General features: G+C 35.9%; 1 pseudogene; it reads right to left on the reverse strand.

The window, feature by feature from the left end:
- Nucleotides 1-2,081: 2,081 nt before the first annotated feature.
- On the reverse strand, nucleotides 2,082-2,956 carry LOC127214198 (serine/threonine-protein phosphatase 6 catalytic subunit-like; annotated as a pseudogene).
- Nucleotides 2,957-4,999: the final 2,043 nt, after the last annotated feature.

Below are 4,999 nucleotides of genomic sequence, written 5' to 3' on the forward strand. Positions count from 1 at the left end.
CTACTGCAGAGAACTGTTAAAAATCCACACCAAGGTGTCTGCACATTAATTCCAGTGTTTCACAGTTCAAAAAATACATAGCTACATATTCTCCTGAGATAAAAATACCTTTCCATCTGATTTACATTGGGGTTATCATAGTAACACAAAGCCACTGACCCACCATTTGTTCAAGTGTGCAGAAAATATCTCAGTACTTCTTTCATAGACCTATACATATAAAAACTGTAAAAGAGCTGGGTGATTGGGGATAAATAAGATCAAAACAATAGTGTGTTCATTCAGTAAAAGAAACCCTGATGAAAGATTGTTTTCCAAGAAGCTTAGACTATTAAGATTTTTATTGCATTTTTAGGTAACCTGGGAGTTCTGATCCTGAAGGGGAAGTTTTAAAACTACCTGAACAGATGCTAAAGTGCTTTATCAATTGCTTCACATAGATTTCATGGAATAACAAAAAATGTTATTTTTTGTTTGTAAAGGGATACCAACAATTTCACAAGATGGTACATCCCAAAATCATCAATGACAACAGTCATAAGAGATAATGATATACTTGTCCTTATTAGGTGGACAATTACATATCAAGAACTGACCATCACAAGAGAACAGTCTGTTTCTTTCCATACTTTAAATAATCTGCTTATGATTACAGTTCACAAACACAAGAGTTATGATTTTTCAGCCTTTAAAGTTGCAGTTAAAAACTAAATACTTTATAAAAGTTAAGGTTAAGAGTTACAGAGAGAGAATGGTTGCTGTTGAAAAGTATACATTTACTTGGTGTTACTTATGACAGAGTGTAAAGTGGATAGAGCACATTCTACTCAACTGGTTATCAAATCAACACACCAGTGTTACAAGTATTAAATGTTTTTCTATTACTATAGAGAATAGAAATTAAACCATTAATGTGGCTGTTTTTTAGGCACAATTTAGCGAGATTTTTAAAAAAAATATTGAATTTCAATTGAAATTTTAGATGTACTAACTAAAGGGTCAAAACTCTTAGGAAAACAAGGAAAAAGAAAGAAAAAGTAGCTTTCAGGTAACAATGTAAGTTGTTTAAAATTTCTAACACTTAACCTATCTGGGTTTTAAGATTACTTTATTAAAAAGTACAAGAAATCTGAAAAGGATCAGTACAATTATCTTAATGTACAAAGTCATAAGCTGTAGCAGCTTTTAACTAAAATTTAAAAACACAACAAAGAGGGCAGCCCTTTAGATCAATTTATTTAATACCCTTTGAAAACATCAAATCACCCAGTAAGGACAGTGAAGTTACAGCTGGAACAAGGGTACATGACTCAGGCATCACAGTCCATCCTGCCCAGTGGACAACTTTGCTGCTTAAATTTCTTCAATCCTACCAACCAAAAACAGAAGGCTGGCTGATACAATTGTCAATTGGCTTTTTAAAAGAGGAAATGCTTCCTGTTTTCCCGGAACAGCAAATAAGCAAGAGCTACATGCATCAATGTGAGTATTAAGACATTTCTCACTAATGTGGTTTGATCAAGCCAGACCACCTGAAACAGAGTACCAGGTAATCCTACATTCAAAACAGCTGGACAAAGCAGCCTTACAGACTACAGCCAGGATTTCTGAATCTTCTTCGAATCCCCCATGACAGTGCCCCTTACCAGCAGGAAGTAGTTTGGAAAGAACGACGCCAAAATTCCCAAATATTGTCTATAAATGTTTGTTTTCATTTAAATGGACTTGGTTATATAAAATAAATAAATAACTAAATAAATAATAAATAATAAATAAATAAAAGACATTTCTCAAGTCTTCTCAAACCAGGTGGGGGATGGGATGAGTAACAAAATTGATAGAAAAACATTGCTATGGACACCATAACAAACAATAAATTTAGGTAATTTAAAATTTAAAAAAAAAAGGCAAGAGGCAAGAGGCAGTATTTCACCAGCAAAGTGCTCAAAAAAAAAAAAAAAAAAAGGAAAGAAAGAAAGAAAGAAAGAAAGAAAGAAAGAAAGAAGAAGGAATATTGTAGAGGGTACAAGAAAGGTTGGGTAAAAGAAGGCAAAAAGTAGGCCAGTGGGATGGCAATGGCCTCAAAGGAAACATGGTGTCGTGGTTCTGGGAGTAATAACACGCTCTGGAATAACTTTGAAGACCATAATGGAAGCAATGTTTCCGCATCGATAGCAGTAGTTAGGAGCAGAGCACACTGTGACCAGCTTCTCATCAAACAGAAACTTACAGCCTTCGTGCACAAGTTGATGTGCTCTGCAGATGAGTTTTAAGTTGTTGATATGAACAAACTCATTTGTGACTTTTGCTCCAAAAAGACAACCTTCTCCTCTGGGACTGATTGCCCAAGTGTCTACATCTTCAGGATCTGACCAAACCAGGTCACAAAATGCACCTTTGTGAGGAATTTCCTGATTTCGTTCAATGGTTCAAATTTGATCCAGTGTTTTTATATCAGAAGATAAGCCACCATGAACATACAAAATTTGCTCATCTATTAAAGCTGCTACTATGAGCACGTCAAAAACTTTGGTACAAAATCTCCAGGCATTAGCATTTCCATATTTGGTTTGGCACTCATCATAAAACCCATACACCTGTGTTATCTGTCTACTCTCATGATTTCCTCTTAAAAGTGTAATACCATCAGGCCATTTAGCCTTTAGTGTAAGAAGATAAGTGAAGGTCTCCAAACTATAGTAACCTTTGTCTACAAAATCACCCATAAATATGTAGTTTGTGTCAGGAACCTGACCTCCAGTTCTGAACAATTCACAAAGATCATAGAAGTGTCCATGTATGTCTCCACACACTGTTACTGCTGCTGACACTGGCTGAACATTTGACTCTTCCAAGAGTAGATCACAAACATAGTCACACAGCCTCTTCAGGTCGTTCTCAGGAAGGTAGTTGCGCTGCCGCACTATCTCCACTTGTCCAGATCTAGCAGCGCCATTTTAGGAAGAAAAAGCCCTGGCAGCAGCAACGGCAGCAGATACAGCAGACATAATACCAAAGGCAGCAGCAAGGCCAAAGCCAGAACCTATCTCAATTTTATTAAAAAATTTAACACACACAACAACAACAACAAAAGTCAGAACGATCACCATCATTTGGAATGAGGTACAGGGGTAGGAAGATATGGTTTCCTGTTATATAGTAACTTTTGGACTTGCTGTTCTCAATCTATTCTTCCTTTGGTATTTAGCATGTCTCTTTTACATTGTTCTACAAGCAGTCATTAATTTATGTTTTGCTAAAATGTTTCTGTGTAGAATAAAAAAAGCAACATGAACATTTAAAAACACTGGAGAAGAAAATGGAAGAAAACAATAATTTTCATCTCTAGGAAATATAATTAACCTCTCCCCATTCATGTGTATCCACACTGCCTTCTTTTTCCACTCTGTGTTTTTCTCTTCCAATTTCTTTATTTTTTCTGTTCTGTTCTTCATTTTTTCTCCTATTCTCTCTCACATTTTGTCCTTTCTAAAACTGAACATATAGAAAAGGTGTCATTGTCTAGTTTTACCACATAGCTTCTGGTGGCACCTAGCCATTCTCAAATAATCTGTAATACAAACAATGTACAACATCAAATATCACAATGATATCTTTGATGCATTCTTAAATCTATATGATGAAAGATTTATTGCTGTTAAGTGCAATACCCTAGATCCTGATACTTCATGGGCAATGAGTTCATTATTAAGCTTTATTTGCATTTATCCCAAATTGAAAAAGGCTAGTTTGGATAACACTGAATTCACTGCAACATTTAGACATGATGTGCCCACTGGTCCCTTTCTATCTGTATTCACCCTTTACACAAATGAAGTCAAGTTTCATATTCTCAACCAAAAAACAAGGGATCATAAGATATTCTCTCTACTACCAATAAGATGTCTACCACATGTATCTGTAATTATGCTCTATTCTATTTTCCTGGTGTTCTAGTGTGCAACATTACAGCTATTTGCAATGAAATTGTTACACAGACATTGGCTTAAATTCCAGAACTTTCCTTATGTCACTAGTTTATAGATGCAAACAATATTATCTTCGAATAATTACTTGTGAATGATGCTTACTTCATAATTACATTGAAATGCACAAGAAAAGCCACTTTACACACATCTAAAGCACACTTCCAAAGTGAATTACAAAACATTCATCAAGGGTAATCTGAGCTCCTACTACTTGCAAGGGATTATGAATCCTTAGAATAAAACAACTTCCTAATAACCCAAGATACCCCCTTCTTCCTACAGGTTTATGTTTCTCCAACAGAGTCAATACTAATTCATTTAAGGTGACCCAAAACCCTCAAGACAATGTTTATAAGTGAGGATTCAAAGGGTAACAGTGTTGGACATGTCAGAGAGTGCTGAATCCATGCCAATTGGAAGGAAGTATCAGGCAAACTCTTAAGCAGAAGCAGACTGATATATTTAAGGACTGCAAGGAGGATGCTTAATCCTGAGAACAGTGACATTGAGTATGTGAGAATATTCAAGACTGTCACAGGGTCCTATTGTGAAGTACAAAACAACACTGCAGTAAGGTGGCCTGTCTGAAGTTTAAAGGAGCAAAATGCTGGCATTGAGTTGACTGTATGAGGAACAGACCCTATGAAAGAACTAGATTAATTAGTCCATATGAAAAAGCAGGGACCAGTGGGTGGTGAGGAGTAGTGTGGTTCCCATGACCTTTGAAGGCTGAGAGAACAGGATTTTGTCAAAGATTATAAGTATGAGGAAAAGAGGAATCAAGGTAGCTGGAGAGAGCCAAGAAAGGCACACTTTGAAAAGATACAGGTTTACTATAGACATTGCTGAATGTCAGGATTCCATCACACTGTGAAAGAAATCCAGTGAAATGATCTACCTTACACTGCTAAGGTACTGACCATATCAAGGTAGTGAAGAATAGGCAAAGAGTACACAACAAACATGCATCAAATGTCTGCTTTAATCATTAGAATAACTTCCTTCTGAAA

This window comes from Phodopus roborovskii, unplaced genomic scaffold (genome assembly GCF_943737965.1).
Source record: "Phodopus roborovskii unplaced genomic scaffold, PHOROB, whole genome shotgun sequence".
In the NCBI taxonomy this organism is placed as follows: domain Eukaryota; kingdom Metazoa; phylum Chordata; class Mammalia; order Rodentia; family Cricetidae; genus Phodopus; species Phodopus roborovskii.